Source organism: Monopterus albus, unplaced genomic scaffold (assembly GCF_001952655.1).
Source record: "Monopterus albus unplaced genomic scaffold, M_albus_1.0 scaffold63.1, whole genome shotgun sequence".
Lineage (NCBI taxonomy): Eukaryota > Metazoa > Chordata > Actinopteri > Synbranchiformes > Synbranchidae > Monopterus > Monopterus albus.
The window spans coordinates 2104627-2118097 of NW_018127943.1; the positions used below are offsets into that span (position 1 = coordinate 2104627).

At 39.7% G+C, this 13471-nt stretch overlaps 1 protein-coding gene across 1 annotated transcript in view; it reads right to left on the minus strand.

Annotated features, from left to right (window-relative positions):
* The window catches only part of lama2 (laminin, alpha 2), a 167979-nt gene that overhangs the window by 153653 nt on the left and 855 nt on the right, over nucleotides 1-13471 (minus strand).

A 13471-nucleotide genomic window follows, 5' to 3' on the forward strand; every position in this document is an offset into this window, starting at 1 on the left:
TGTGAGGACTAGGAGCCTGGCTAGGAATGTGGAACTTGTGTGTGTTTGTGTACAGGTATTTTGTGTGTGTTTATAGATGCATACTGAGAGTGTGTAGGTCTGCCTATTTGAGTGTTTTTGTATTTGTCAGGTTCAGGAAATAACATTCTCTAGACAGTCAGTGGGGTCACAAGGGATTGTGGGTAATTGGAAATCCAGATGAACGTGCATGAGCTTCCAGGAAGAAACTGTTACAGCCGAGATCGAAACTGAACACACAGGCTGCAACGTGAATATCGTTCATCTCTGCCTGTGCATCTTTCTCATTCTTTTACTTTTCCTGTGCTCGTCTCATTTTCCTCATGATTTCTTTCTTCCTCTCATGGCACTTCTCTCTATTCTCCAGTCAGTTGACTTATGAATGACACTGGGAGAGACAGGAAATCATATGCAATTGGAAAAAGATTTCAGTGGGTGGATCCATGGGGAGAAATCAACAAAATATGTACAAAAGGAACAGCCAGTACCCGAGTGATAGTCGCCACACACACACAAGTAATCTCACTTTTTTCTGGGGAACAACCTTCTCACAGATGTGAAGAACATATGGCAAGCTAGCCATCACGGAAATTGATGGAAGCTACAGAATTGCTGCAATTAATAAGTTTTACTGAAGCGGAGACATGATTGGCTGTACTGTTAAAATTTTAAGATTAGCTATAACAGATTTACAGTCTGCTGGTAGCAGACACAGGCCAACATTGTGAAACTCGACATGGACAACATCATTACAGGCCAGGAAAAAATACAAAACAGATGTTAAAATCCTGTTCACTTACAAGGTCTGTGTATGAATCTGACAGAAAGCACTGTGACCAGACAGGGGCCAGTGAATTTCACACTTGTAAACGAGGCATTTGTTCTCAAATCGTTCTCAAATATGACAGATGTTTGTAAAACTAGGTTTCTCAGGACTGTGCTGGCCATTCAAACATCAAAGCTTCTTTTAATGAGAAAAAAATAAATAAATAAAAATCTGAATTTTATTGTAATTTGGGATGCGATGATACAAAAAAACTCAAGCTACAATATTGCCACAATAAAAATTCCACAATACGACTGCAGAGAGAAGAAAAGTGAGGACGGGTGAACACCGCATTGATTACGATGCTCATTCATGTTGCGCTGTGTTTGTTTTCACTGAAGTTCAGATGTACGGTTGACTAAACTATCCGTTACACTCAGTCTCCACCTGTTTGTGTGTGAAAGAGAGAGAGAGAGCTGTGTGTGTTGGAGTATACAGCATTCATTACAGTGTCGCCACAGACAAACTGCTCCCTGGATAGGCATTGATTTTCACCCAATGGATCTCACTGTTAGCAAACCTAATAGCTTGGTGGGTAATGGGTGCATGTTATGAATGAGATCCCATAGACTGGAGTGGAGAGGAAGAAAAAGGAGGAGAGGATCTGAATGGATAAAATAAAGAACACAAAGGACAAAGTTGATCAACAGATGAACAGAATGAGTAACAATGAAAGGATGAAAAGAGGGATAACGAAGAAAAAACATGCACAAAATATAACAGGTGAGGAAGTGAAAGAGAGAAGTGGTGGGGAGGAAGACTAAGAGGAGGAGGGGAAGGGAATAGATCAGATACGAGTTGAAAGGGGAGCTGCTATTTACCATTACTGCTAATAGGTTTCAAAAGGAGGCAAGTCGTTAGCTAAATGGATAGGCCCTGAATGACACATTACCATGTTAAAGGCTGATTCCACTCATTATTGGAGCCCTGATTCCTCCATGTATCACCGGTGCTGTAAGCCAGCCACAAGTAAACAAACCTGCTGCCTCAGCACATTCACACACACACACAGATGGAGAAAGATGAGGAAAAGGGCCAAAAGAAAAATGTCCTGGTCAGTGCCTTGCTCTGTTCTGAGTCGATATGTAAATCAGAGAAACCACAAAAAAAAACCTGGTTTTCCCATTTGCACACAGCTTTGTGGTCTGGTTTCTACATCGTGAAACATACTTTCCTTTATTGAAAGTAAATGTCACCTGTGAAGCAAATAGGTGCCCAAAGGCATTAGAACAAAGAACCAAGAGTGAACAGCTGTAGAGTCTATCACACACCACAGATGAAACTGATGAAATTTTTGCATTAACCAAACCAAAGTTTTAAGGAAAAAAAGAGACGGAAACACAGTGCTGTGTGTCTCCTTGTGAGTATGTGTATAATTTATGGACAGACAACATTAACACGACACCTGAGAACCTACTTCTAGCAACAGCGCAACAAGCCACTGTAATATGCTCATTACAGTGATATGCTTATGTAAAAGCCATAAATATCAAAACTACAACTCAGTGGCAAACTCAACAGCACCAAGATAATAGGAACTGATATTATTAATCTGTCATGGTTAAGGGTCATCAGCAGTTAAACTGAGATTAAGTGTTGTAATATTTTTTATTACCATTCCCCTAATCAGGCTTGCACTTCATTTGGTACTTTTCTATTTTTCCCAGGATGCATTTGCCTCTATGGTAGACTTGCTTATTTTAACTGTTGGTTATGCAGCAGCCTGCCAATAATTTTATGTAGGCAAGTTTTGTGAATGTGCTTTCAGACTAATGAAGAAAATTGGCTGTGTGTTTAGCACATGCTTATGACATCCAGCCCAATAATTAATAACAAATTTATTAATTATAAAGTTAACTCACTGCAAGGTTTTTAGAACTGGACAGCTCTATATGCGCAGATGAAGAAAGCAGAACGGCAGAATACAACAGTCTGGGCTACCGAGATTAATTTCTCCCTGTATAACAGTTATGACATTATAGCCTCCAGTACGGGCTTGTTATATCATCAACATCTGCCCAGTTCTCTACAAAAATGCACAAAAAGTAGACTCGGGAATGTACAGTACGTGCAGCGGCCAAAGCCATGCACAGTGTTAATTTGTTTTATGGGAGACATTTTACCAAAACAAAAGTTTAACCAGACAATTTACCAGAGTTTTAAATAACAGTTCCCATGTCTTCGTTCAAAATCTGAATCAATCTTAAACTGAACAGGGATATTACACAGGTGAGAGGAGAAATCAAAATCAGATTTGGCTTATTATATAAAAAAAAACAGCAAACAGACAAAAATGTTTCTATGTGCAAAAGCATAGCAGAAGAAGCCCCCTAACAGCAAACAGTGTCCAAGACAACAGAGGACAGAGCACTGGGCTCCTCTAGAAATAAATGTGCTGATGGACCACCCACCTCCCACCCACTGTCAGAACAAGCCTCAGGCTTGGCTGAACGCTTAGGTCATCTTCCCTCTGCGGGGCCAAACAAGGTCAGCAGAAAAAACAAAGTACAAGTTTCACAGATATTAAAAACTGGAACAGATGAAGTTTGACAGACAAATGTTTTCTCAGGAGTCTCAAAACCCTTCTCCACCAGATACGCTCCCTGGTGTTTACAGAATCTAGTATTTGCACCTGATTTTAGGATGCACTGATACTTCACTGATTGACAGGAAAGAAAAAAAAACACCAGGGAGGGAGGTCAGAGGTCAAATTCAGCTTAAATACTTATGCTGTGTCTGACAAACTCCTTTTCATTAGCATCAGTTTACGTACTGAGACATTAAATAGTGCTTGGGAATCAAATCAATCATCTTTTTGCACCACCTCTGACCAGCACATAATGGGATTGTACTGAGCACCAGTACAACCAGGCCACGTCCCTGTACCAATTCTGAAAACTGGGGTTTTAGAAAATTTAATTTACGCGAATACAAGATGAAGAACTGTATTATTGTCAGCAATAAGGTGGCTACGTGCTATAAATGCTTCTGTTCCAATGTGGGAAGTCAACCATCTAAATCTTCCTTTAAATGATCCCCACAGAAATCCCATTGTATTCATGTTTCCATCGACATAGCCTCTCCTCCCAAACTAAACCGAGTGAACAGTATCTTAGTCCAGATGTGAGTGAATCCAACTTCTGAATCACTCGCTGATCTGTAGAGCTGAGGGACGCTGGGTACAGACAAATAAATTACCTTTTCCACAAACCCTGCAATAGAGGAGAACAACATCTGTAACCATGGCAACTGTACACAACAAGGATGATGATCGCTGTAACCTCTAAATGCCGAGAATACATAAATAAGAATGCAGAACAAAAGTGAGACTAAAATGTCACTGACAAAACCTAGATTAAAATAACTTTTCTTAGTTTTGGTCAACAAAAAGTAAAGTCTAACTAAAACGTGACAAACTAATTACACGCTACTACATTTTCTTCAGAGGACTACAACTAAATCATGTGCTAAAATGAACACCGACTGCTTTGAGATTTGATGCTGGATGTTTTGGTTTAGGCTATACATCAATAATGTATACACACAATCAGATATCACAGAGACGTGTCACTTCACCCTCTGTAGCGACCTTAAGCTTTGTCAAATTGAGCTTATCTCAGTTTCCGGCAGTTCGGTGCTTGTTTCTGCCCTCATTACTTGGCCTCCATAAGGTGAACCATTACGATGATGTTATTTAAAAACAAAACAGCTACATCTCTTCAAACCTCACTGTGCCCTGACCAGGAAATGACATTGTGGAATAATTCACTCCACGACAGCCTTGTCCAGTCGCAGCGTAGCACCCCAAAAATTCCCGGGTGTCACCAGTCTATTACTGCACAGCTGCGAAGGCTCTGCGGTCCCCGTCTACACACACACATAGACACAGCATTTTTCACATATTTCATCTCGTGTCAGATGTGAACATTTGCTCTGCATTAGGCTCTCTGTGGGTTTGCCTTGGACCAGAATAATGGAAATACAAAAAAATATAATGGAAATGTGAAATTACATTCAGAATATGTCCCTCACTTTTTTTTTGTGCGCACACACATACACAATATTGATGAGAAAAGCAACTGGAATAATGGAAAAGCAAAATATATACACACAGCACAACCTCTTCCTCTCTCCTTCACTCTCTGCCTCCGCTTCTGTTTTCTGCTCTGTCACACACCTACACACACAGATGTGTGCAAAATGTTAAATCTATAAGCTAACCAGGCCAGTCTAATAGACTCTTATTCCTCTGATGCTTTATCAGCTCAATCACACAAACGTTCAGACCAAAATAATGGCCTTTCTGTTTGCTGCCTCTTTCCGTGAGCGCTTCTATCTAGAAGCTGTGGTGCAAAGACTATGTGTGCACTGCATACAGATCTGTCAGTAACACCAGAAACAGCAATTTGCTAGGTTAGGGACTCCCAGACTTTAACTCCTTCATGTATCCACCAGCCAGTCAAGCCTGCTGCACCTATTTGATTTTAATTAAAAGTTGCAAATGAGAAAAAAAAAATACTACAGACTGCCAGGTACTGAGGAAACACACAAAGCAGTTTTAGTAGTTAAAAGCTAGTCAACTGAGTTTAAGATCAAATAAGAACCTCTAAAATTGCAACAATCCTGCCAAAATTAATGACAACGTATGTCTCGCAACCAAGCTTTGTGGCCATGCTGTTGTCATGGAAACAGCCATAAACACAAAGGCTAACTAGCAGACTACCTAGCAGCAAGCTACTGAACTCCATTGTCTTGGAAACTATTATAAATATGATGCTAAAATTATGAAACCATCACTGTTTCATTATGTTTTGCCACAAAAACTACTTGGTTATGTTTAGAATAAAATTAACTTGGTCGCATTTACAAAAAAAAACAACGCATGTTGCTAGTTTTAGGAACAAAAACTCTTGAAAATCAAGCCTGACACTGAAATGGAACTCTGGTCTCCTGAGAGACAGTCCTGTGGATGTGTGTACCCAACCATCCACCCAAACCTCCTCAAAGCACCGACTTTGTGCCTCTATATACTTACTCCTTTCCTCATAACATAATTAATATCAGTCATTAGAAGTCACAAAACTATGACACGTAACATTTGGTTATAAGAGCCTGCTGGCACAAATAACATATAATGTTGTATTTTTCAGGAGGACAGTCTCTGGCTCTCTTAGCCATCTGGACCACACAGCAAGCTGAGGTCACCATAACATGAAGACAAAGATCCTGAGAGGTCAAAGTTCATGAGTATGAGAGGTTACAGGCTGTTTTAATACTGAAGGTCATGGCACAAAATCATTACAGCTACACACACAAAGGAAAAGCAGATGCAGCAATAATAAACACATTCTCCAACAATGCCTTTCTATGTTTATTCAATACACAAGCACATTTCAAAAACCCATGTTGTGACCATGCGTTGTACAAGGATGTTGTGGGTGACCTAACTGGTAATTTCAAGCAGCCACAAAAACCAGATGTTATTAATCTACACAGGGCTTCAGAGAAAGCCCAGTCAAACCAGAAGCCTCAGCTCAGACATTCTGACCACAGAGGCTGGAAGCAGACTTGCCAACAAAAAGTGTAAAAAATCAGCTTTTGAAGTATGATCCATAAAGTTGTTTGATGTTGGAGGGAGTCTGGTACAGTGGGGTTGCTGCTGTTGTTGGTGTCTGCTATTCTGGGAAGAAATGTTTCACAAAAAAAGGTGTCTTGAAAAAATATGTCATCATGCATTCCACAAGTTATGTTCTTCAGTAACGCCCCAGCAGTGCCACAGGCTGACCACCTCCATGCCACGGCTCAGGGATGCAGCGCTTCGTGATCAAGTAGCCCCGACCAAGTATTGAGTGCATATGAGTGCAAATGAACTTAGTTTTCAGAAGATGGACATTTCTGTATTGTAAATCCTTTTTAACTGATCTTATGAATAGCTTGAGATACTGGATTCTTAATTTTCATGAGCTGTAAACAGTAATCATCAAAATTAAAACAAAAAAAGGGTTTGAAATTATTTCACTTTATATGTATTGAATCTAGAATATGAGGTTTCACTTTTTAAATTAAATTATACATTTTTTTTTTGAGATACACCTGTAAATCTGGTGAGAATTCCCAGGAGATATTGATGTCAAATCTGGAATCCGATGATTTTTACGGGTGTCCATACCTTTGACCTGTAAATTTAACTATTGGATTATTAACTGCAAATCCATACAATTGATAAAATTGATTATCACCTCACTATAGTCAAAACTGGATCAACTCTGATTAAAAGAAACCAAGTCAGTGCATCCCACAGCTGTACGCACGACTTTGACAAAACTTTATGGGAGCTGAGAGAAAAACTATCTCAAGCGCCAGAAACAACAAACTGAGAACTAGCTCCCAAAGTTTAACTGAGGAAACAACGCACACAGAAACCAAACCCAGCTAACTAACAAATCCAAGATAGAGCTGTGGGGCGTCTGTATTGCTTTATAGCCGACTTTGAACTGCCTGTGTCAGACAGATATCCCCTGTAAAATACGGCTTGGTCTCAGTGTGTTCACAGTGGATAAATAGAGGGTTTGGACTGAAGTGATTTGAGCTGGAACAAAGCAATAAGACCCCCAGAAACCAACAGAGAAGGAGAGACAAGACAAACAAACTGAGGCTAGACACTGAGTTCAGCTATGGCCGCAGAGGTTTTCAGTGGTCATCCTACACAGGATGAAAAGGAGACAGCAGAGAGGTGGTGGAGAGGGAGGAGATGAAGAGGAAAACTGTACAAGATGTCACAGAGCAGAAGGAGGAGGATATGAAATAGAGATTCAGGGAAGCAGGAGAGCACAGAAGAGATGTACGGGAAGTCCGCGATCAATCAAAACTAATAAATGTTGGTACTATTGACTGTTTAAAAGATTAAGACAGATGCTTAGGTCCAGATGTCATCAGCTATGGACAAACAGTACAAGGCTTTTTGGTCAACTTAGAGAGGAAGAGGAGGATGATTGTGATACCAAGGAATGAAAGGAGGAAACAAAAATCAAAGAGAGGACAGGAAAGAAGTAGGCAAGCAAGGATCAAGGATTATGAGTAGCAGAAGAATGGAAAGTGTATGGGAGTGTGTGTGTGTGTGTCTGGCGTGTGTGTGTGGGGGGATCATTATTGACACCATGTGTTACCACAGGAAGCTCCTTGAGAAAATGTAAGCAGCCAGAAAGATCAGAAAGCAAAACACAGATGAGAGAAAGACAGAAAAAGATGGAGAAACTGAGGTCATATAGTCTTTGCAGCTGCAGATGTGTGTGCACGTTTGTGTGTCGGTCGGTAGCCTCTGTTTTAGGAGCCGGACATCTGTATGTCAGGCATGCAGTGTTTTAGCCACAAGGTCACAGTGTCAAATCCCATAACTGACATATACTCAAGGCTATCGATCCATCATACAAACATATAAAATGAAACTGTCCCTTGATGCGATTTCCAGCACCAAAAGGTCAACTTCTTCAAAAAGTCTCAATGCTGTAAATAAAATTCAATACTGCTTTATAGAGGAGAATAAGTCTCTCAACAAATATTCATAGACAATACAAAAACAAGTCTTGTAGTAGCAAGAAAATTGCATTTGTAGAGCTGAAACAGTTTTTAAATCAACAAAAATTAATTGGCAGCCATTTTGTTGAATTACTAAGTAATTTTTCAATCCATAATACCAACAATTTCTAAGTTTCGGCCTCTCAAATTTGATGGTTTGCTCTTTTTTCTTTATTTTTGTGCTTATGCAATCATAAGCTTACTTTACTTTGGCTTTTGAATGTCATCTTGGCTTCAGGAAACAGTTTCTTTGGACTTTTTCCATACCCAATTGATCTATCAAGAAAATAATTATATTGCTCAACAATGAACATAATTAGTTTGTCGCATTAGCAGCTCTGGGCTTTAACTGTTTTTAGCTTAGTCATTTCCAGGCCTGATGAATGGTTATTGTGGGTTTTGCAGTAAAACCTGCATTTTGCTCTTTGCTATGCACGTTAGCTACAATAAGTAAAATGCTCCCGGAGAGCAATTTACCCACAGGAGTGAAACCATCAAAGTCCACTGGACCAGCCCTTCAGAGTAAAAGTGGGTCAACTTCTGGTAATTTTGTTCTGTTCATGAAATTCCCAGGTAGTGGCAAGGGGTGGCACTGACCACGCCCAGAATCCGATTGGCCACCTCTTGTGCCAGTCCTGCCAGAATCAAAATGTTTGTTTTATTTTATATCATGCATGCAACAAGATATTTAAGATATTTGCATTCACTTCTCCAATTAGGCATTTAATTTACTTTTTACAGGCATTTCAAATGTGCCACCTCTTTCTGAGTCTGTGTCCCAGCCTCCCTGTTTAGAAAAATTCTAGGTCCACCCCTGGAAATACCCTACTAAAATTTACATGCTTACATTCACAGGTAACATGAGTTCACAAGGTACTTATTTTTATTTTGAAGCCTTTTAACATCCAACATTGACACTATTAGACAACTGTACTTGTGTTAATGTCCATTATTTTCCATGCAGTCCATATTGCAAACACATGGGAATACTTCTGAGCTGAATGCAGCCTGAACATAAATACATTCAAATTAACAATGGCGGTTGTATTCCAATCTGAAAGGTTTTTCATATTTTACCATTTTTATTTTGTTTCCTACAAAACCATATCAGTCTTGCATATTTTTTTTAGGTACACTCAATAGGCTGGGTGCCATAGATGAAGCAAATACTCATGTGCTCCCTCTATGAACTCACATGCACACACACTTACCAATTCATCAACTCATGCCCTGTTTCTCTCTAAGCCCACAGTCAAATGGCACTGGGCAGAGCCGCTATTGTGTCCCTGGTAGAATTAACTATTGATTTTCTCCTCAGCATTATCAATGCTGTTCTGACAACAAAACAGCTGGGAAACACACTCATGGACATATACACACACACACACGTCCGCAGACCTAGATTTTGCTCAGTACATGAGCTCTGTAAGAGGCAGCACAGCCCCACAGGGGAAAACACATGTCAAATATTAACGTGCTACTATAAACACCACACACCAACAAATATACAAGCAATGATATGCAAATAATCAAAGATGTAAAACAACCAAGCAAAATATACTCAGTCTTATCACACATAAGGGTAAACACTGTCCCATGAAACCTCAGGGTTTGTCTGTGTTCTATAATCAAAAGAACATAGCGCTCCTTAGAAAGCCTGCATTATTATCGAATGACCGGGAATCATTGGTGTAATTACCATAAGCAAATATCACCATGGTCAAGACAATTATCTTTTCCCAGTCATCATTTGTGTTTGTCAAAAGTGAGACGGTAAACGTCTCTGCTTTCAATACATGTCTCTGATCTCATATAAAATCTACAACACGTCTGTAGCAGAACTCTCAGGATTTCACTCCAGCACTGAGAATCTGTCTGAGACACTGAATTCACTTGAAAAGTCGTTAGGTATTATGCCGACATTGGCTGCATAAACGATAACGAAGACATCACATTAGGTTCTAGAAAACTGTAATGGGCATTTCTCACCATTTTATAGTCAAAACCATAACTGATAAATAAGCTTAATAATCAATAGTAGTTTCAGCTTTAGTTAGAAGTGCCTGTGGTGCTCTATATTACAGCTGTTCAGTTACCATGTTATCGTGTCTAGAGACGACCAGACAAATACAGCGACAACAAAAAACATAACATAAATACAGAGGACTATGAAATGTGTGTGCAATGTTTGTATTTTTGCAAACACCATTTCTAAAACACTGCACCAATGTCCTCACAACCTGCATGTTTTACCAAAGTAAATATACTGTTGCTGTCACTGCTGTGCAAAGCCAACCAGATATCTTCCTGATTTCTTTTCTTCCTTAGCCCATGCTTTATTTCTTCTCTCCTCCTTTGTCTTTCCTTACTTACTTCCCTCCCCTCCCTCCCCCATCTCTAGGACACATTGATTATATTCACAAAATTTGGTTCCAAGGCTGAGAAAAAGTCAGAGCTTTCCCTCTGGTGTATTCCATCAAATCAATTCCGCTAAGCTCGGCTGCTTTCACATTAACATAGTAGACTGAGATCAACATATTCTAGAAACATTATGACATTGGCATGAATTCACCTCATAAAAATGTTGATTTCTCCAATGGGCAAAGAAAAAAAAAAACATTCAGGATTCATATCACATTCGCTGTGATACCTCTGGCGAGTTCATGTCCCTTCACATTCAGCCTGGCTTGGTTAAATCCACATTAGCATAAACTAAAACACATCTGTAGATGCTCTACAGAGATCTTTTATCTACAATTGAACTTTTTAAAAATATTTTCATCATAGATCCTCCCAAGGAGAAAATACTTCATAGGTTCAGGCTGCACCTTTGATTATGCCAAAGCCCAGTAAATGCCAACAGGGAAATCAATGCATTTTCTCACCTTTCCTGATATGTTTGCTTTCTTGAAGATGCACTATGAGGTTTTCCGCAGGACAGTGATATTATGAATAAGTTATGGACTTGCTAAATAAATTTCTAAATAACTTCTCCGTTGGTATACTAGCCTTCTCTGGATTTATTCCACACTGTTGTCTCTGGTGAGTTTACTTCACATGCAAATCAGGCTGGTAACATTAACACATAAAAACAACAAGGCAACTTTTCTGGCAACTTCTCAGAACTTTTCCAATTTTCCCCAGTGACAGCCACATCCTTGACATTTTACCAGCTTTTATTGATATTGTTGTTTGGCTTATTTCTCCACTATCATGCATCACACTGCCTCTCATGTGACAGAAAGTCAGAGTTGCAGTATATTGCAGTTAAAATCGTACCAATGTACTGTATATGAAAACGTCTAAACAGGAGCAAACACAGTTCTTACTGTGCAAACTATGTATGCTGCTGATAGTACTTGACTTTTATGGCCTTATCTTTCAGTCTAATATTTACAGATTAATACCAGCAAAGGTGAGAAGCAATGAAGTGAGCATCAATTCCTCACATGTGGAGGCTTAAACCTGTTTGGTGCATTTTGCTTAATCTAGGACTTACCCATGACAACACCAGTGCAAATCTTAAGTACTACTTTAGAACATTTTGTATTCATTACTAAATGAGAAACAAATGAGTTTAAACTTCTGTTTCTGCTTCTGTTGCTTGACAAAGAAAAAATTGGTATCGCATTTAGATTCAAATATTGTTCAGTCGTAATCATGCACAGAAACAAACTGTGTCACATTTTTCTAACTGCTTCAGCCTGGTTTATTAACCAGAAAAGTCTGATCAAATGGCTGCAGGGTCTTTCTGCACAACCAACCACAAGGGACCCAGTTTAAATCTACCTCTCTCTATTTGTGTATACTATCCATCCCTCACTACTGTATCTTCTGCCTAAACCTCATCCTCTCGTGCACTCTGAACCCTCTGTCCACCAGTTTCACCCATCTGTTCCTCTATTGCTAGTTTCCCTAACAATACCTCAGAACTCTTGAATGTGCCCTCCTCCTTCCTCTCTATTTCAGCCCTCCTCCTCCTCCTTTCTGATTATCTCCCAGTGTCTCTCTGAGCTCAGTTGCTGATAGAGAGCATGCCTGGTTGACACGTCTGGTAATGAGGCTCCTCATGCAGATGGCCTCTCCCGCCCTCTCCTACTCACTTTCTCTCACTCTCACACAGAAAGTATCCAGAAACACACACATCCCCCCTCCTCATCTCTGCAGGAGGTCCAAAGCACTCCCGGGTTAAACAGTAGCTAGAGATGGTTTGAAAAGGATATATAGAAAAAAGCATGACAATCACTAGATTTGTCTCATTTTCAAGCGTCAGTATCAATGTAAAGCCTGTGCTCTACAGACACACATGTTCAAACTGCTTACTGATCAGCTTCATACACAAATGTTTTCTTTTCATCTTCTAAAAATGTGCAGTTCTACAGCATTTTGTTGTTGTGTGGGATGAAACAACTAAGAATCTGCATTCTGCATGAATAATTTCAACTACTGTGCCTCATATTCTATTGATTTTTGTCCCGGCTGTCAATCCACATCTCTGCCAAAGGTGGAGATGTGGATTGACAGCCCAGCTCATTTTTCACTGCTGACCATGTCCCAGCCCCAACTCAAACAAGGCAATCTTTCACAGTGTCACACATACCTGTGCAGCAGCAGATTTTCTCAAGTGCATTTCAAAACTTATTATGCTATTTAAAGGGTCATTTCACCTAAATTACAAAACACATAAATCTCTCTCATTTGACCCCAATGGCACCCAGACACGCACGGACATAGTTTTATTAGTCTGTGCATCAGATAGCCATCTGATGTTTCCGCCTGCATAAAATGCAATAGCGCTGAAATCAATGTTGGTTATGGAGCTCAAATATTCAACATCAGTGTGTCCTTTAAGAAACAGCATTCCTGTTACTGATAATCCACAAAACACACTGAGCAGAGTGTCTTTGTTTGTTCCACAGAAAACTGCCCACCACAAACAAAATTCAATACACGTTCATTGTAGTGAGAAGGCGACAAAAAGCTCAGGTGGACATCTTAAAAACAAAACTATTACATTTCTGTATTTGGTTGTGTTTTTTCTAGGCTGTTTGT